Genomic DNA, 21526 nt, shown 5'->3' with positions numbered 1-21526 from the left:
GATTCAGTGCAAGTCTGCAATGAACGTGTTGAGATTTGGAGTATCTGATTTTTTTTCTGAATGAATTCAGGGCCTTTACATTTATTTCATTTCTAAGTAAAAATTGCCATCTGATAGTAGATGGTTTTCATCTCTGTAATGTGAGATCAGGAAAAGTGTGCACTTTCCATTCGTTTTCTGAGGAAGGGTCTGTTTGTGATAGGTCTATAATGTTAGTGTTGTGGGGGTCTAAGTTGTTTTTGTTAAACAATGGGAGTTTGATGGCTTTTTAAAGTAAATTGGAAAAACATCAGTCAATAAAGAGTTATTGATCACGTTTCTTACAGGGTTAGCAGTAAATGTTGATAACAGAGTCTTTTTTTAAGAGTGCTGCAGGTCAAGGGTCTGAATGACAGCGGCCGGCTGTGCCACCTACTGTTACAAAGTCCAATAAATCAATATTGAGTTTTTTTCTAAAAGGAGGAACGAGATGTGGATATGTTTTGAGTTTTTTTGGTGATGAAAATGTGGGGCAGATAACTCTTTTCAGTGCTATAGATGAGTCGAGAACGTGCACTTTAGTTATGTAATGGATCGCTAGCTTGTTGCAGAAATCTCGAGAGTTAGGGGTCGTGACTCGAACAACCTTTGTGAGTTTCTAAAATGTCAGAGTCTTTACTCATGCGAGATGCCGATATCAGATTTTTGTGACTGGAGCTCACTGTGTGTGCAGCAGATATCTACCAGAACAGCATAAATTATTTTTCCCATGCCAGATTCCTTTGCTTTTATATGTGTCGTGCAAAGCCGCCCACACACCAAGCTGTGCACCGTGAGGCAACCTTCTGCCACGCATGTAACATGTTTCCAACGTTTGTTTTCTGTCTATGACTGATCACCTGCAAGCTAGCGAAAGACCAAACAAGCTTTGAGAAACAACCCCACGGCATTTCAAAGTGGCAGTAATCTTTTCATTCCTCTAACTTTTTTAAATGTAAGAAGCAAGAGATCTAGTCGAAAAGGATTGGAAACAAATATTAATTTCACAAAACATGAGCTGATCAGATTTATTTATGGCTGCCATATTTCCAAATCAGCCGTATTTCCAGAAGCTCGCGGTGGTTCTGTGAGTTGGCGAATCTGCTTGAGTTTAAAGGAATGGCACTGCGGGACATAAAATAAATCAAGCCTTGCACATGTCAGATATCAGAACGCGCCCCTCCCCCCCGCCCTGCTTTTCTTTAGTAATATGCCACTATGCCACCGCATTAACTAATCCTTTGTCTGTTCACAGACCGGTATGTGTTTTTCGGAGGATAGGAATTCCCCATGCACTACCCAGCGTTTATTGTATTGTAACATAGGATACCGAATTTGATGTTCCACATAAACATTTTCTGTTTATGAGAGAAAACAGTAAACATTTGTATGGCGTTTGCATGGGCAGAGAACACCGTGTTGTATTGGTGCTTTAATCCTGGTCTAATGAGAGTGAGAGATAGGCACAGGAAACTTTAGGATTTGTGTTCGGGCTCTGAAACCCACGACCAGTGGCTGTTTGTCTCGCACTGACCTTTCTAGAATGTTCTAGCTTAATTAATTAATTGAAATATGTCACTCGATATCTTTGATCATACGGGGCGAGCCTTAGCTGTCCTGTTGAATGCAAACCGAAGGCCAGGGCTAGGTGAAAAAACAAAATGACTCCATTGTCGCTTCTTGCGAAGTAATCACACGCCATACTCCATAATGTGTAAAATGCCATTTATTAGGACAGGATTGCACACTTTTAAAACACTTAAACATTTATCATAACATCTTAAACATGCTCCCTTTCTCCACCCCATCATTTTCCCATTACCCAAAGCTTTCACCTCCACGCTATCTTGTTCCACTTATTCTTTTCACCTTTCTTTCACTGACCCCTTCAATTCCCAGTCTCTCTCTCTCTCTCACTTCTTTCTTCTGCCAGAGGCATCCTGCACACCTTCTTCCTTTGTGTGTGCGCCCTTCCACCCCACCCCGAGAGGTGGATCTGCCCGCATCTGACTCTCCAACCCCCAACTACCGCCAAAACCTCCCAACCTGTCCTACTATGGCAACCTGTCACACAAACCAAACAGCCCATTCCCTTTAGGCATCGGATGGTGGGTGGGTGGATGGGCGGCCAAACAATGCAGACACGTGGTGGTGTGCAAGGAGTCAGGAAGAGGCTGTAACCCCTCTCCTGACTCCTTATATTTTCCTTGACAAAACCCCACCCACAACCCATCTATCCTATCCAAGCTCGCAGTACCCATATAAATCTTCGTGGTGGAAGACTGGGGTATGCCTTTAACTTCCCCCAGGACCCCCCATCGTGAGGTAATCACATGTCATACTCCATAATGTGTAAAAGGCCAATTATTAGCACAGGACTGCAAACATTTAAAACACTTCTACATTTATCTTAACATCAAAACATTTTAAACATGATCCCTTTCTCCACCTCACCATTCTCCGATCACGCCAAGGTTTCACCCCCGCCACAAGCCGTCTTGCTTCACACATTCTTTTCAACTTTCTCTCAATGATCTCCTTTTATTTCCAGTCTCTTTCTCACTTCTTTCCCCCAAGCATCCTCCAATAAAGTCTCCTTCTCCTGCTCCAGTCATCCTGCAGACCATCTTCCGTCACCTGTGCTCCCTTCCTCAGAGTGGTGGGTTCGCCTGCATCTGACTCTCCACCAACTAACTACCGCCATCCAGGAAAATCCCAGATGGTGCTTTACAGCCCAACCTACAGCAATTCAGCAGTCACCTCTTCTGCACTGCATGGTCTCATTCCACAGCTCCCCGAGCAAATCCCTCAATTCCAACATATAATAGGCATTTCTCAAGTTAGAAAGATGCACCCCATCTGAACGTAAAAGCTCAGTTTCTCCTTTCTTAATACCCCATGTGCAACCACCTTCATTCGCCAGGCAGAACACCCTCATCGCATGATTGAGGTTCCTCCTTGCCTTGTGCATAGCCTCATCCTTAATCGCGCCCCTCCATTTCATAAAAGGCACAAATTCAGTCCATACCGTAAAACTCCCTGACAATTTCTGTTTCAGTTAAACCGAGTCCCCTCGCATGCGTTACAGTAGAGTCAGCCCCGTTAGCTGTAACAGATAATTTTCACCCAGGTATATAACAAGCATGTCAGAACTGCCCCATTTTGGTACCATATTCTCTAGACAGCAACAGATTGCCAAATCTCATCCCACTTTCCCACTCTTCCTCCACCAGAGCACCTCATGCCTGTTGCTGGGCAATCCCAGGTTTTGTCCATATATTTGCTGTTCTGCATATTTAGCTGCCCAGTGAATAAATGAGTGTCCAGCCATCAAAGTCACCATCTGATGTCTCCCTGTGCCACTGGCACACCCCAACGGAAAAAGAATAGATTAGTGTGCATCATGAATCCCCTTTTTACCTCCTAGCCATCACCCTCACCCTTCATTTCCACACTTGTATCTCACAGCACCTAGACGTCCACCTACTAATACTGTGAGTCTGAGACCAACTCCATCCAACCGTGCAGCCGATCCAGAAAGTGAGAGTCCCAAAATTGTCAGGATTCCAAACCAGTTTCTTCAAGGCCCTATGCAGCCTTGACAACAGCTGAAACGCCATGAGCCTTGCCCCTCCGTCATGGCAGAATATTGCCTCATGTCTGCGACCTGGATACTGTTGAAACCTGCACCATTCACTCAGCGGACATGCCTCCTCCTGGCCACCTTCTTACAGCCATATCCACTTTTCTCTCCCAGCCTGATCAGTCTTGGATTTTCGCAGCCAGGACCCTAACAGCTCCTGTTCCAAGCATACTTCCTTATGCAACACCCCCAGCTCCCATCCTGACCCCAACAGCTTGGACACCCTGAAAGCTCCAAAAAACATCCACACCATACATAACCTGAATAAGGCCACCTAAAACATATAAAAACAACACTCTGATAAACATTTTAAAATGTCAAGAAGCAATTCAAAAGTGATGGCTTCAGACAACTCCCTACCCCTCGTACCACTCTCCTTAGCCTACCCTTTTAAAAATGTCCCCATAATCTAATCATTCATCAGGTCAAATCCCCAAAAGAACTTGCCATAAAAAGTAAATCTGCCAACTTACCCCCTATTGTCGCGGGCGATAAACCCTTATCAAATAAAGCCAAAATGAAGTGAACAACCCGTCTTTCCCTTTCACTGTGATCCTGACTCAAAGGCTTCCCCGAATGCCCCTCAAATGTCTCAAATTTGCTCCAAGCAATCCAATGGCTCCTCCTGGTAGGTTCCGCTAAAGACATCTCCACCAGCCTAATCACTTTCAAGCCCCCCACTCCCAAATCTCTGCAGGAATGGGCCTCTTGGTCTCCTTTGCTCCTGGTGCCAGACTGTGGAATCGATGACACCATGAAAGAGACAATGAATTAGTTATAGCATTGGTCACACTAGGCACCTGAGTAGCCTTGAACACAATATTCAACTGCAAACTTAAAATCATGAATCATTGCAACAGTCTCAAAATCCTCAAATCATGTGCCTTCTGCCTGTTCACCTATTCCACCACTGTCATGTTGTCAAATTGAAACATCACCATCCTGTTCGCCAACACACCACTCCACACCAAGTAAGCCATCAGCAAAAGGAAGAAATCAAAAAATGCTATGCTCCACCTTGGCTGCAACTAATGCTGTGGCCACCTCTCCGCAAACCATCGTCCATCCCAGAAGAGGACAAAACCATGGTCCCCCTCTACATCAGAAAAAATGTGCACCTGCCACACAGTGTTCTCCTCCTGAAACATCACTGACACACGATTGAAGTCACCCCGAAAAGACCTCCACATGCTGAGATCTGCCCTCACTGCCATGGAAATCAGTATTCTGTGGTGAGGCAAAGTTGCACCTGACCAATCTCCTGAAGATAGTCCACCCTCCTGTACCACTCTGCATGCAAAATTCTAAAACAATAACAACTTCTGTACCTTTCTGAGTTCCAGTCTTCTTTCCCCAGTCACCTCCTCCATAACGCTCAGAATCTACTAAACCTTCCTCCTAGGCAATTTCACAATGATATGAATAGTGTCCAGCTAAGTGCCCAAAAATGTCAACACCATGCTAGGGCCCTCCGTCTTTTCTGGGGCTAATGGAACTCCCAGATCCACTGCCATATACTCAAAATGCCTCAGAGCCCTGTGGCACTCACTTCACCCCACCCTCCTCACAAAAAGGAAGTCATCAAAGTAGTGCAGTGCCTCCCTATGCCCACTCTGCTAGTGAAGACCCACTGCAGAAAGGTTCTGAAGGCCTCAAACAAGGCACAAGAATTGTCACACCCCATATGCACATAAATGGCTCCATCAGATTGAATGTCCAGCGATGAAAAGTCACCAGGGTGTATTGGCAACAGTTGAAACACTATCTTGATGTTACACTTTTCCAGTGCAGCCCCTGTCCACAATGCTTGATCAGCCTTATAGCATTGTCTATCAAAGCATACAACACTCTAGTGTCACCTGGAGCAATGAAGTTGTTCACCGATGCACCCTCTGGTCAGGACAAGTGATGAATCAACCTGAATTCCCCATCCAACTTTTTAGGTACAACCCCCAACGGAGAGATGATCAGGTTAGTCAAAGGCCAGTCATAGAATGGGACCACAATCCTCCCGTCACCCACTTCCCTCCATAATTTGGCTGACACTATCTCTGTCGCTACTTTAGCTGACCCCAAATTGTCAGCCAAACTCCATTCCCTGGGACACTGATAACCAACCCGAAAACCCTCCCAAAATCGCCATTCCAAAATCAAAGCTGCCTCCTTGTTTGGATATTGTGCAAGCCTAGACTCCCCAGCACCTGTCATTCCCCTTGCCCTTTTCACTTGCCTTAACCTGTTGACACCTCCCTTTCCCCGCAAGGACGCTCCCAGCACTCTTTTGTTTCTGTGATGAGCCTATGCTATCGATTGAATCAAGCTTACAAATCCACCCCTGCCACCTGCTGCTGTGCCCACTCTCCAGCTCCTTCAACATCTCTGCACCCTACTGAGTTGACATATGCTGAGATAAGCCCAGAAATGTTGTGCCATCTGCAACCCCTACCTGAGTGACCTGCACAGCTGCCCTATTAATGCCCCTGCCCCTATTGTTGGCATGGTCCTTTGTTACCAGGGTCCCTGTCAAAGTGTCCACTTGTTTCCTTTTATTTTGGAGGCCTGGTGCTGTATCTGCCAACTGTGTCCTGCCTCTCTGGGTTGCCCTGCCTGATAAATCTATTGCCCCCTCTCAAGGCAGATGCCCACTTCAAGAACAGGCCCCTGCAGTCTCTGGAGTGTGCCTGCGCAGTTGGGCACTACAGGCCCTGCCCCACAACTGCGTATGCTATCTGCAAGCTGCTTCCATTTGCTGCTTGCCTCAATGTTGCAGGGCCTCTCCCCACCCCGCCTAGTTTGTTACTTTCCCGACAAAGGGGAGCAAGCAGCGATTGCGGTAGCGATTCCACCTGATGCGGCCCGTGTTGGGCTGCACAACTCGCCCCAGGGCTGGTCAAAGAGACTTGACCTAAGAAGGTCAGCCCGCCTGCTGTATCTAATGTGCGCAGGGCTTCATGGACAGCGCCCCCTTGCGCCTTATCAGACATGACAAGAGCCTGTAGCGCGACACACTGCCTACACTGTGCATCCAAATTCAGACCCCAAACTCAGCGCAGAACCCCCTGGTGGTGGTGGGCGAGGAGTCATGAAGAGGCTGACTCTCCTCTCCTGGCTCTTATATTGTCCTTGACAAAACCCCGTCCACAACCCAACTATCCAATCCGGCCTTGCAATTCCCCCACAAAGTTTCCCAGGGTAAGACTAGGCTGGGCCTCTAGCTTCCCCAGGAACGCTCCATTGTGAACTCCAACAAGTTTCCTATTTTAAAAGATGCTTAAGCCATGTGCCTTCCCACAGACAGTGTTGAACAAAGACTATATATACAATGTCTAGCATTTCTTCTTTGGTAAAAGCCATCAAAGTAAGGCAGGCTGCAGAAGCTGAATGTGTTTTGGTGGCTGTGTCTTAATAGAGAGCAGGCGAATATCAAAGGTAAGTGTGCCAATTAAATTTTAAGGTGAAGACACACCAAACATTTAAAAAAAAACTAGGGTCACAAATAATAGGTGAGTTGAAAATGAATGACTGACACATTTTCAAATGGTGCCTTTGGAAACATAATCCCTAACCCAGCCTTCCGTATGGGTTAAAGACATTCAGACTCTGGACTTACTTAGTGTCTGTTTATATTCCTTAGGCCATTTTTCTCATTAGTTCCTATGGAACTGGAGAATTTCACTGTGCCTGACTAAAATGTTTGCATACTTACCCATTCATGGGGATTGAGGCTGCACTGTTGGGTGCCTAACTTTTCCAAGCTTGTTTATTCACTGAAGCCCTTTATAGAATTTTTTAAACATGAAACCAAAACTTGGTCTGCACATCATTGCGGCATTGAATATCACAAGCGAGGACACATGTTAACCATAAGCAACATTTCAGGAAAGGAATGCCAAATTTCTATTCAGAGAACGTATGTTATTGTGTGTCTAAGGTTTTCACAGCCAATTAAAGCACTAGAAAGGCACCCTTTAAAATTGTATTTTATTTTATTGTATTATGTATTTATTATTTTATTTCATTTATTGTTTGTTGTGTAGTGTGGACATTATCCCAAAATATTTTGTTTTATTGTACTTCATGTTATTATATTTGCTGTTTTTTGGGACTGTGGACATTATCCCAAAAAATGATAGAGCACTTTCCACTACTCGAAATATAACTGTATTTAGAATTTGGAGATACAACACAATGTATATTACTTTTAATACACACTTTAAATGCTTACCCCATTTTGGTTATGCTTTAGAGTGTGAGGTCTGTGGACTAAATTAGTACCTTTAACAACTCTATGTTTATCACTCGCCGCCCGGGACATCTTGTTTGGGGTCAAGGGCAACAAGTTTTTATGTTTACTTTGTCCTTGGGACAAGTAGGCCCAACCCTCTGCAGCACAAACCCTTTGGCTGCCTGTTTACAGAGAGTGGCACTCTCTGCAGTTGAGGTAATGTGTTTCTAAAAGACAATGCTGTTCGAACTTGTATTTATGGTTCATTATTTGAAAACCTTCATTATTAGGGTGAGTGCTGTAAATTTTAAAAAAAAGGTCACACTTCACTACTGACGTTGGTTCCAGTACAAAAAAAAAAAAACGTGTATACACATGTTTGAAAAGTTTAGGCTATGAGGCTAAGTATAATGCTCCCAGAATGCTCTCTGATTAGATGCAAATGAAGTGTCATTTAGTAAAATGTTTTGATGCATGCTAGTATTTCCCAAAAATATTTCTAATGGAAAATCAGTGTAACCATTTTCAACACGATTATGGGAAGCATGAAAATAAACAAACACTGACAAAGCCAACTGATCTGAAATATTTGTATAAGTCTTTTAGTTTCATCAATGCGTGTCTTGTTTTGACATGGCTTTTGTAACACTTTATTGTTGTGGGAGCTACCAGGCCCTCAACATTGTAACAAACACTGGCAAAAACCCTCCAAAACGTTTTTGAACTCTAAAAGCACACGTTGCCACCAGTGGCATAACAAAGGCCCCGCAGCCGCCCTCCAGGGGGCCCCTTCAGCACAGCACCTGCCCTGAGTGAGTCTGGAGAGGGGGCTCCTCCATGTTCTTTGCAAAGGGGCACCCTACAGTTTCGTTACGTCACTGATTGCCACTGTAGTTCCTGACACTGAACAAAACTACTTTGTGTGCCAATATGCTCCTTGTGGAAGAGAAGAATGCAATCACTCACAGTAAAGCCAGCCGAAAGAGAGAGAAATATAAGTTTAATAAAAACAAAATGTCTTTGTTAACACCAGACCTAATTAGGGACCAAGACCCACATGTAGGTAGCGGTAGCTTTTTGCATGTCGCAAACAGCGACTTTTGCTGTTTGCGACGTGCAAAAAGCACATTGCGATGCACAAACCCAGTTTTGCGATTCGGTAACCTGGTTACCGAATTGCAAAACGGGTTTGCGACTCGCAATTAGGAAGGGGTGTTCCCTTCCTAATTGCGATTCGCAGTGCAATGTAGGATTGTTTTGTGACCGCGGGCGCAAACCAATTACAGTTTGCACCCATTTCAAATGGGTGCTAACACTTTCACAAAAGGGAAGGGATCCCCATGGGACCCCTTCCCCATTGTGAATGTCACTGTAAACATTTTTTCACAGCAGGCAGTGGTCTACTGCCTGCTCTGAAAAAATGAAACGAAAACGTTTCATTTTTCGTTTTTGTAATGCATCTCGTTTTCCTTTAAGGAAAACGGGCTGCATTACAAAATAAATAAACTGCTTTATTGAAAAGCAGTCACAGACATGGTGGTCTGCTGTCTCCAGCAGGCCACCATCCCTGTGAGGCCGCCATTCGCAAGGGGGTCGCAAATTGCGACCCACCTCATGATTATTCATGAGGTGTGCATTTGCGAAGCCCTTGCGAATCACAGATGGTGTCAGGGACACCATCCTACATTCGGATTTGCGACTCGCAATTTGCGGGTCGCAAATCTGAACCTACCTACATGTGGCCCCAAATTCTTAAAGAAAGTCACAAAAGTGCACCCATGGTATATGTTGTACCCCTATAAAATATTTGTGAACTGTATTTTAGCATGGGTAAATACGCATGTGTAGACTTGCTCATGTGAAAATCTATTGAGCATTTGCATGTTCATTTTCCCTCCAGCCACTTTCTTCCCAACCCTGGAAGAAGTTCTAATTCTGCCATTGTCAGGAGTAAATGTCGAACCTTTCTTATTATGGGAAAATATTAGAGAGAAGCTGGTGAAAATCTTTAAAATATGCAGGTTAGTAGGTTTGCAGACTCAAAGGCATTCCAGCCCTGGAACTATTGCTTACTGCTTCCTCCAGCCCCAGTATGCAGATCTGCAGAAACGTGGAAAAATAAGGAAATTGCTACAGTAGGGATTGAAACTGCAAGTATTCAAGCCCTACTATGGTAGTAGCCCTGGCATAATCAGAGAGGCTATTATCAGAGCTCTTACATAATGAGATTGCTGCCATAATTTGGCGCCACACTACACGGCACCAAAGGGACAAGTAGATCTTTTTACAGGACAAGTAGATTTGAGAAGCAACCTGTCCCGTGGACAAGTAGATATTTTAATAAATTCCACACCCCTGTACTGGTTACTATGCAATTCGAAACTGCTTCATGTTTTCTAGGTATTAGCATTCTTGGTTTCAGTAAACTCCCAAAATATATACGAGTTAAATAAAAAGCGTAGTTATTTAGTTTGGCCTTCACAGTCATCTGGGTGCACTGTGGCTCACCAACTAGATTCCAAGCAGCACTGATTCCACATCTATCTTCTCATGGCTAGATAAAATGGCGGCCACTATCTTGCATTCTAGGGCCATCACTTATGGTAGAGTGTGAGGAGACCAGAAAATTAATTGCTATGTAATACAGCTCTTGGAATGCGTATATAGTCAGAGTTATCTGCAAATTTGTGTCTTCGTGTAAATTCAGCAATCTGGAGCATGATAAACTCTTTGTAATGTTTACCTAGTTTGGAGTTGTTTGTGTTTTTTGTCTATTGTTTTCTGGTGCCTGTACCCATTTCATAGCGTTGGGCAGAGTTGAAGTAGATGTTACAGACTGAAGAGATTGATGTTCCTGGAAAGAGAGGCGCCATTGTTCGTCACCAATAGGTTGCAGCAATTAAAACTATAGTTGGTCTTTTGGACCTGGGATGCTAATCTCTATAGAAGATAATGCAGAATAAAACAGCTGCAGCAGTTAGATTTCACGTACAGGCTGTGCTTGACTGCCTTATACTATATCTCCTCATTAATGCATTAAACACACGTGCAAGTTATTATTCCTCGTGCTCTTGATGACGTAGTGTTCAAGTCACTGGGAATCTGAATCGCTCTAGTTTCAGCTATTCTGCACAAGAGAAACATGATTGAATGTTGTTCTCCCTAAGAGAGAAAGTATGATATATGAGGTGTCTAAGGACCCTTAATCCAAGAGACATCTGGGAACTTTATAAAACATAGAGACGTGTTAGTCCATGTTTTTAATTTTCCCATGCCTGCTCCTTTAGCTATCTACAGGCAATACTGTTATATGTGCTTACCATGGTATGAAAGCGAGCAAACACAAAAATGGCAAATAAGAAAATACGGTACACTTTTATATGTATATAGAAAAAATATACCTTATCAAGTAAACATGGCACCGCACAAGGCAAACAGAAACAATGGATGTAGCTGTTATCCTTTGGATGCGCCACTTTATGATTCAGTGACTCCAGGCAAAAGGAAATATAGGGGCATACTTATACTCTGTTTGCGCCGGAATTGCGTGTTTTTTTTTTTACGCAAATCCGACGCAAAGCTAACTCCATATTTATACTTTGGCGTTAGACCCGTCTAGCGCCAAAGATCTTGGAGTTAGCGTCATTTTTTAGCGTGGACACCTACCTTGCGTTAATGATATGCAAGGTAGGCGTTCCCATCTAAAAAATGACTCCAAGGCATGTGCGCCTTATTTAGACTCCCGTGCAAAAATAACGCACGGGAGTGGGCGGGTCAAAAAAAATGACGTCCAGCCGCTTTTGCATAATTTTTTAGCGCCTGGTCAGGGCAGGCGTTAAGGGACCTCTGGGCTCGGAAGGAGCCCAGAGGTGCCCTCCCCTGCCCCCAGAGACACCCCCTGCCACCCTTGCCCACCCCAGGAGGACACCCAAGGATGGAGGGACCCATCCCAGGGAACTTAAGGTAAGTTCAGGTAAGTAATTTTTATTTTATTTTTTTGTGGCATAGGGGGGCCTGATTTGTGCCCCCCTACATGCCACTATGCCCAATGACCATGCCCAGGGGACAGAAGTCCCCTGGGCATGGCCATTGGGCAAGGTGGCATGACTCCTGTCTTTGCTAAGACAGGAGTCATGTCAATGGAGGGTGGGAGTCAAAAAAATGGCGCTAATCGGGTTGAGGCAGATTTTTTGCCTCAGACCGACTTGCCCCAATTTTTGACGCCCAAGCTCCATTTTCCCCTACGCCGGCGCTGCCTGGTGTGGGTAATTTTTTTTGACGCACACCAGTCAGCTCTGCCGGCTAACGTCATTCCATAAATAAGGCGCCCGCATGGCGCTTTGGAATGGCGTTAGCCGGCGTTAACATTTTTGACGCACAACTGCGTTGGCGCAGTTGTGCGTCAAAAAGTATAAATATGGCCCATCATTTCTACTTCATGTGTTCTGTTGTATATGAATATGTCAGTTTAGTATAATTGGCAAATACTTAATGTAGGGAGCCAACTGGAAAAACATGTAATTGGTACATAAGGACTGTGCCACGAAAGGGCGCAGTGGAGAAATGACCCCTGTACCACGATGGGCCACAGACCAAAAGTGTGGGAGGGGGGGGTCTAAGAGGGACCCAAACTATGTCCTCCAAACATCAGAATTGACATTTGCACTGCATATACTTATTTAAGGTCATTATTTCTTTTGTAGAAAGACACAAACAACAACACTTCTTATGTTCTTTGGTGTGACACGGGAATAATATGGACTAATTATCGTGCAAAGAAATTATTGTGCCACAACGTTATCAATGACCAAAATATCGATAAGGTACATGCATATAGCTCAATGCAGGTTTAATATGCTTAACTCCTCATTTGTGTACTTTCATGATATAGCATTAAGGTACCTAGATGTGCAGTTAAAAATAAGAAATCTATACTTAGGTCTACACAATAACTTTCACAATATTTGGTTGCTGATTATTTTTTGCTACGATATTTTTGTTTCACACTATTTAGTACAGTATATTCTGGCATTCAAACAATTCTTAATCATTGTTTCACTAGCACGTCTTGTTTACATAGTTGCACGTGTGCACTATTTCAAATTACATTTGGGAATGAGATTTTATATGACGTTTAGTTAATGTATAATACAGTAGTACGTTAATTGTTGTTTTAGGTTTTATCCTGTGAAAGGGGGCTGCAACCAATCACCCTGCAGGAAGCCTCTTGCGTGCGTTACAGGAGTAGTGCAAGTCATTAGTGCTCACATTTCTAGTGCGTGCCAGAGAATGCACCACCCACAAACAGAGGACCACCAAGTCTCTATATACAGCCTGCTTGATTTAGAATGTGCTGTAGTCAGGAAAGTATGTTACATCAGTTAAGTAAGTGTGTCAAAGTGAGGCCTCTATGCAGAAGGGGCTAGCATTTGACAATATTCATATTTAATAGAGGCCTTTCTTTTAAAACCATCTTTCCGCAAAGTTATGCTTCAGCCAATTACATTCTAGTGCCGTTAATGTGCGCCTGAATGCCCGAAAGAGGCTTAGTTGCGGAATGTTTGCATCCTGCATTAATGACTGTCCCTGATATACACTGAATTCATTCCTACAACTGCCTAATAAGTTTTTGTAAGAAAACACCAGATTATTCGATAGGCAGTTGTAAGGTAGTAAATCAAGCCCGGGGCCTGTGTCATTTTTTTATTATTCATGCAGAGTGTTGATTAGATCCCAGTCTTTGGCAGGAGTGTGTTAAACTGAGTAATTTTTTTTTTTTTTAATTATGTGAAATTTCAGGAAAATTAAGCGAAATTACACATAATCACGTTAATTGCAAATGCAGGATTTAATGCAATATTTTAGAGCAAAATGTGCCCGTGTGTCTTTTAAAAGTGAGTGCACATTTTGCAATAAAATAGTACTAAAAACACGAGTGGTGCAAACAAGCCACTCAGATTCTGGTCATTCTTGTTGTTTCCACACTCCTGCATTATCATTTTGCTGCAAACACAGTGTAGTTACCTGACGTGCCATACATTTGCAATATCTGGAATTGCTCATAATAAGTGTAACGCAAAATTCCATAAACTATGCAAATTATGCAGTATTAATTGAAATTTCGACCAGGCCTAGTTTTTGAGCTAACCATAGCATTTGTAATTTCTTGTTTTCCTAATGCTTATGCTGACCACATAGCTTTCTGTTGTGGGACTATTGGTTCAAGAAGAAATTTCTCACGGGAAAAAGAGGATGTGTGGAGCTCACCACGTGCCCCCAACGTTCACTCCATGGCATTCAAATTCTGAACATTCATAAGGGAAGACAAGAATGAGCTGTATCTCACATATATGGAACATCCCTACCCTTTTCTTTTGGTGCAGGGCAACACAGCAAGAAGCCTTATGGTGCTTCCCTGCGCCAAAATATTATAAATAAGCCCCTCAGTCCTTGTGGAAAATTATGCTTGCGTCAATAAAATAAACCTCTCCCAGTTTTATCTGAGGTTCAAATTATACCTATAAGTCTGGTTAAGTGTTGATCATTTGCAACATTCATAATTTTCTTTGAAAGAGTCTTAAAGACCAGGTTACAGTGATCAAACTGGAAGTTCAAGGAAGGTATAACTGTTGCTTAGACATTGCCGATTGAGAGCTTTGAGGTAGCTGGGCTGTAGTCTCTCCAGACACTGCTTACAGTGTTCGAAAGGAATGTGTAAGGAATATTCGTACATACAGATATTTACGACAGATAATAAGGGATTTGTTGTCTTGTAACATATCTTGTGTAGTGTCTGGTTAGGGGCCTGATTTAAAGTTTGGAGGAGGGGGGGTTACTCCGTCCACCGCATTATATTCCCATTTTAGGTTATGGAGATCGTAATGCGGCAGACAGGATATCCATCATGTTTATGACAGAGTAGCCCATCCGCCAAACTCTAAATCAGCCCTAGGTCTCTACTATAACACCTTCCTTGGTGTGGTGCCACTATATTTTGGCCTAAACATCGTCTGACAAAAATATTGATTTCTAAATAACGTTTACAGAAGTATCATCCCTTGAAGTCAATAGTTCTTGTAAACATTTGTAGGCCACAAATGTTATATCTAGCAATATTGTTGTTATCAATATTCGGACATACAACGCCTTTGTTACATGTTTGTACACAAGTTACATTAATAGGATGCAAAAAGGCAGAACACTGGTTACGAAATGCGAGTTGTGAATTACGCATCTGGCTGAATTGTTTTGTGAACTGTTCATAGATGAAAAAATAGCTCACTCGGTTAAAACAAGCAGAGGTCAGTTTCTAGCCATGGTGCGACTGGACTCAGCTTGTTAACCTTAAAAGGCATCTGAAACGAGTACCACTGTTTTGAGTGATGTACAAATCTATTATCAGCTCTTTCAGATTATAATGATTTGATGACTTGTAAAAGATACCTTGTTATATTTTTATTTTGACTTTAATCCATCACGATTACGTATATAAATATGGTACAGCAAAGTTTAGGGTAACATATATGGTTTCGTATATAAAATGTGCATTACGCCCTGTTTGTTTTAAAATTATACCTTACGCCCTGTGTGTTTTAAAATAAAACCAGAGAACCCGAAGCCTTTGTGTGTGGCACGGTCTCTTGAAGCCTCACCCAGCTGGGGCCTCCTTTGTTAGCGTGGTTAGGATTAGACCGTGTGTGGAATGAGTTTACTCCCTATGAAGAGTTAAATGTGTCCCAAATGTGCCTGCCTGAACTAACTCTTTGAGAGGATTTGCTTGGGCCTGGAGTCCCTAATTATGATTTTAATATGATGAATGAAACAAGCTTAATGCTGCCAGATGGGAGTGTTTAGGGCTGGTGACCTCTGCCTGTGCGCAGCAAGAGGATGGTCTTCAGATTGTCTTCATTTGATGAGATTCTGGTATTGCTTACTTGCTGCTGTTCTGCAGTATATATTACGCCGACCATGAAAGTCTTTCAGTGTTTGAATAGACAAAATCCCCTTTGTTTAGAAGGACATTTACAGAGGGATTTTATTTATATATATTTTTTGCTTATATTAGAAACGTCTCTCCACCCCCTCCCCCCACCACCCCATCAGGTATATTGCTTTTTTGTATACAAACAACAAGGTGAAAGGAGGAATGTTTGAATTAATCAATGTCACTGGCCATTGCGCCTGGTAGTGTTTTTTAACCATTAAACCTTTATTGAAAGTAACCTACCATAGGCAAATCAATCTTGGCCCTGCTCTAATAGGAAAAGCCACGCCTGGTCTAGTCCATAGTGGAACACTAGCAGGCCCATACTAGTTTCAGCCTCGCTTCACCTCATGACTGAGGTGAAGCGTGAGGTCAGTGCCACAGTGAGCAAAGGTTCCACATCTGGGCATACCCATTGCTCTAGGGTGTTAAGTGAGCAAACAATAACATGATGAAAGAAATGCTTGAACCAGTCGCAGCCTCTGGCCATTTACTCAGGGCTTCATTCCTGCCCATCGCTTTTCTCCTAAGCAGCTTTGAACAAAGGCCTTCTATATGTAAATCAGCCTTGGTCCTACTCCGATAGGAACGGCCCCACCTGAACTAATAGTCAAGGTCTCCTCTAGAGGGAACCACAAGTACCCCAGACTAGTTTCAGCCTACATAGGACTTGTCAGTGCTTCATAGCATGAGTTCAATGGCAGGGTTCTTGTTTGTTTAACGTAACACAGCATGAATATCCCAGACCATTTGGAAACGTCTGTTCTTTTGTCTTTACTTTTTGTGACTTACAAAAATATATTTCTGTGTTTTGACTTAGCCGATTTCCTACTTACATGTGAAAAATGACTGCAGAGCAGGCTGTTAATGACGTTTCTTTACTACATACACGACTGGCAAGTTAAAAAATTGGGGCCCAGATTCATGCTAAAATAGCAGGACTGTGCTGCGCCACTTTTGAAACTTAGGGGTGCACCGTATTTAGAGAAATATGGTGCACCCCTGTGTTTCCCCCTGTGCTGGTGCGGAATTAAGCTGCCTAGTGCCAACACGGGCATCCTTGCGCCATAGTGCAAGGGTGCCTGCGTTGAGGGGATAGATTGTTTATGTGCAGGAAGCTGTCCCTTCCCGCACATAAACAATCTATAATAGCAATTTGGCACTTCTATGTGTGCTGCAAAATGCAGCACACATAGATACCAAAGCATCATCTTGAATGATTGTTTATGTGCAGGAATGCCCTCAAACTGAACAGGACCACGAGTGCCTATCCTCACCCAAGAGCTGTTAAGTCCGAAAATAGGCCCTCATTACAACCTCGGTGGTCTTACAAAAAGACCGCCGAGGCTGCAGGAGCCAGAATACCGCCAGTGCCGGTGGTATTCCTGGCTCCCTATTATGACTTTTCCGCTGGGCCATCGGACGGTAACAGTGTGTGTTCTTACTACAATAACATCGTAGACCAGAATTACTAATACATACCTGGCTTTGAAGCTCAGGCTTATGTGCCATTGTTCAGTGCGTCAGACATTTATTCTATTTACTGAAATATGGTGGCAGATGTATTGTAAGTATAATGAAGAAACTGCAGAAGTTGAAACCAGTAGCACATATAGGCGGTCATTCTGACCGCGGCGGTCGCCGCCCGCCATGCGGTTACCGCCGAATGGCCGCTCCGCGGTCAGGAGACCGCGGCGGCCATTCTGGCTTTCCCGCTGGGCCGGCGGGCGACCGCCAAAAGGCCGCCCGCTGGCCCAGCGGGAAAGCCCCTACAATGAGGAAGCCGGCTCCGAATGGAGCCGGCGGAGTTGCAGGGGTGCGACGGGTGGCACCCGTCGCGATTTTCACTGTCTGCAAAGCAGACAGTGAAAATCTGTATGGGGCCCTGTTAGGGGGCCCCTGCACTGCCCATGCCAGTGGCATGGGCAGTGCAGGGGCCCCCAGGGGCCCCACGACACCCGTTCCCGCCATCCTGGTTCTGGCGGTGAAAACAGGACAGAAACAGGATGGCGGGAAGGGGGTCGGAATCCCCATGGCGGCGCTGCAAGCAGCGCCGCCATGGAGGATTCCCTGGGCCAGGGGAAAACCGGCGGGAAACCGCCGGTTCCCCTTTTCTGACCGCGGCTTTACCGCCGCGGTCAGAATAGCCCAGGAAGCACCGCCAGCCTGTTGGCGGTGCTTCCGCTGCCCTCTGCAAATCATCATGAGGATAGTAGTGGTTCCTCGATTTTGTAGATCCAATGGGGCTAAACGTCAGGTTTTTTTTTCTTACATGTCCTAAATAGAGTCTCTTCTTTTGATTCCTACTTAGGAGGACTGTAGAAGAATATCATCCCGGTCTATGGGTCGCCACGAGTCAGGCCAACAGAGAAAGTACAGCAGAGACCATGGCAGTTTGCGTTGATGTCTTCTGGTACTATGATCTACCAAGCCTTTATTAGTTACGGGCATACCCTACATGGCTTGTTTGATAAATAGTAGAAAAAGGCCATGAGAACATTTGGCTAACATACGCAGAGAAACCATACTCGCTTTGACGCACTTGGCATAGCAAAGGATTCAAATGCTGCTTAGACATAATTTCATTAAGAATGAAGAATAAAATAACTTGTCACACTTTATGCCTACACTTAATTAATGCAACAAATGCAGCATTTACATCAGCAATGTCCAAAAAAAGGTCCAGAAGAGGCAGTATTATGAAAAATGTTACGTTCAACTTTACATACATTTGTTTTAAATGTAGGTTAGCTGCCTAGACAATGGTTACTGTAAAAAACTGATACGGATGGAGGATTTTGGGCCTTTGTTGGAAGTGTCTAATATAGATAAATACGTGACTTTGTATCCTAATTTAATATTTACAGTTAGTTTAATATGTTCTGAGATATTTTGAAACTGCCTTTTAATTTGGTTTTTCATGCTGAAGTGCACTTGTAAGACAGCAAAATCTGAAAAGTACCTGAAGTGTACAAAACCAAATTATATTTGTGAATAGTGATGGGACTCTTGAAGGGAGCCAAACTTAGGACTACTCGTTTATTGGTTCACCACCCCAGGTTCCTGTTGTGTAGCTACATTTTGTTCCCAATTTTTATACTTCAAAATATTCTCACGGTTCCCTAGTTTATTTTCGCAAATGCTAAATATTTCTGTCCAGTGCAAGACAATTTCACAACGTAGCGAGAAAATTGCCCCACAGTAAAACAAAGCCAGGACTCCTGTAATACATACGCAATCATTTTCTTGAAAAGTTTACCTTTCAGCTAATTTTTCTATGCATAACACGCTGGGACTGGCAAAAAAACTAAGTTTTTGGTATAGTATGTCCGAAGCAGAACCATTTTAGTGTTTAATAAGGATCGCCAGTAGTTTTACACAAATGAGGCAAAGTCAAAAATGTTAAAACTTTGGCTAAGTTGCAAAGCATTGTAAGGAACAAGGTAAACTTTGGAAAAAACCCTGCAACTTCACACAAACCTAACTCTAAAGTTCATAGAAACCATATTTTATTTTATTATGGTATTTTGGAAAGCGCTTCTAACCACCTTTTGGCGGCTTCAACGCATTTTGGAGAAAAGTGCATATGGAAGGGACATGGTGTGTGGCTATATAGCGCATTTCCCAAAACTGACAGTGGAAAACCAGTTAATGATAGGTAACAATGGACAGCACCTGGAGATGACCCACTGTCTGATTTGTCCTGACAGGGCCAGATGGGCCTTTTATTCCACAAGGCATTTCCCCAGTGGACTGGAGGCCTTTGACGCGAGTTTGAAAGCACAGGGCTGCTCCTGGTGCCTCTGTCACTTCCCAGCTCCCCATGGTTAATTGCAGCAGGCACAAGGAGGCTTCAAGAGAAAGAGGGAGGGAGAGAGGACGCGATCAGAGAGAGAGAACAGCAAGAGGGGAGAAGGAGAGGGAGAGAGAATGGACAGATAGAAGAAGATATTGCACACAGAGATGAAGGGAACGGAGTTGGTTTGAGCTTTTTTGCCAAGACTACCTTTAATTCCCCAGTACAGCCTGGTCCGGATAGGATGACAAAACTATGGGAGAGAAAAAGTGTAGCCAAGGTGAGGCAGCAATGTTGTTCTTAGGCATCTGATAAGCTTACCACTGATTCAGTGTTCAGTGATGTGTGATACAGTGTTATTTGTATGAAACTAACAAGTGTAGTGCATGACACGAACATCATGCCAGTGTTATTCAGCACATCTTCTTCCAGAGGTGCCATTGATTAGTTTCAAGGCAGTGATACTGAGGCTACCAAGGTGGTAACTGATAATTCAAACACAACTGTTGTCATTTATTATGAATCTCAATAAGGTGTATATTGTAGTGTCCTTTAACTACTATGAAACACACACATTATGTTGCAAACCTGATGCAGAGCTGATTTGCCATGAGAATATGGTCCATCTAAGAAAACAATTCAAAATGATTGTCTAGTCACTCAAGTGTTCTGAATTGCAAAAACACTTGTGCCTAGATCTTAGAACATCTGTCAACAGTGCTCCGTTTCATTCAGTATCTTTGGGCAAAAATCAGCATGTGTTCCTTGTGGAAAGTAGGGTTGTTTGCATTAGACTTGGAGCTAATTTGTCAAAAACAAAAAATGTCCAGAGGGCTAAAGATTTTTGTAATGGCTCACAGCCAGCATTGCTGAATGCTGGCATTGTTGAAAAACAAATCTGTCTAGTAGTGATTCCACCTCATGCCTCTTTTTTGCAATTCCGTTCATTTCCTATCACTTTATCTCACCCTTGCATATCATTTTTCAGCCCTACTTTCTCTCTTTATCAGTCTTCCTAGACTCAGTTCCCCCTTCCTCTTTGATTTTCTCTTTTGCTCTGGGTCAAAATCTGAGGATCAAAGATAAGTCTCAGTCCCCATAATTGAGTGCCGGTGCACACCACTTGTTACCACCTTGACCAGTGAGCTACTGAGCCAATTGTCGACATATCCAGAGCTTCAAGAAGACAAGGTCCCATTGGGTCTCAGACCCAGGAATAAATACAAATAGCAATAGAACATGTCTCTGTTTGGTTCTACACTAATATCGTTATCTTTACTAGCAAATAGCACTGATTAATTTCCAAAGAATTAAATAAAAAATATTAAGGTACTCCATCCATATAAGCAACTTAGTTTCAGTTAATATTTCACATATTTTACTTAACCTTCCACTCCCTAAGATTGTTTGCTATTTCCAGGATGTTGTGTGTCTGTGTTTTTTGTGTAGCATACTACTTTTACATCATGAATGCTCTGAACAGAATCACCTCCTGGTGTTTCTAGGGGGCCATCAATGAGATCCCAGGAGCAGAGGCTGAAAGCAGTGCGAGTTTCTCTTAGTGCCTGTCAGTGGGTTAAAAAGCTGTTCCGAAGAAGTGGTCATCTAATCCATGGTCTTCAGAGTGCAAATAGAAATAGTCATATATTCCAATTGCAATTGTGATTCTGTGCCAATGTGTTTGAAAGAGGTACAATGTTGTCAAATATTGACAAGACGAAAGAAAAAGAAAATGCACTGTTTACAGGTGAGTGGGTGTGCTGTTTGTTTTGGGGTGGTAAAGTAAAAGAGATGCGAGGGGGTGCATTCGACAGAGAGTGAAAGGAGTGTGCTGTAGAGCAAAGAGAGAAGGTGTAAGAT

At 43.4% G+C, this 21526-nt stretch overlaps 1 protein-coding gene across 10 annotated transcripts in view; it reads left to right on the top strand.

Annotated features, from left to right (window-relative positions):
• ADGRL3 (adhesion G protein-coupled receptor L3) overlaps positions 1-21526 on the top strand; it is a 1158007-nt gene that overhangs the window by 99385 nt on the left and 1037096 nt on the right. The window contains exon 2 of one of the 10 annotated variants that reach the window (XM_069237885.1): positions 18182-18283. The exons of the other annotated variants lie outside the window; for them this stretch is intronic. The gene's annotated coding sequence lies outside the window, so the exon portion shown is untranslated. The remainder of the gene's footprint in view (positions 1-18181; positions 18284-21526) is intronic. 10 annotated transcript variants of the gene reach the window in all.

Source organism: Pleurodeles waltl, chromosome 1_2 (genome assembly GCF_031143425.1).
Source record: "Pleurodeles waltl isolate 20211129_DDA chromosome 1_2, aPleWal1.hap1.20221129, whole genome shotgun sequence".
Lineage (NCBI taxonomy): Eukaryota > Metazoa > Chordata > Amphibia > Caudata > Salamandridae > Pleurodeles > Pleurodeles waltl.
This window is presented reverse-complemented; position numbering and strand designations above follow the sequence as displayed.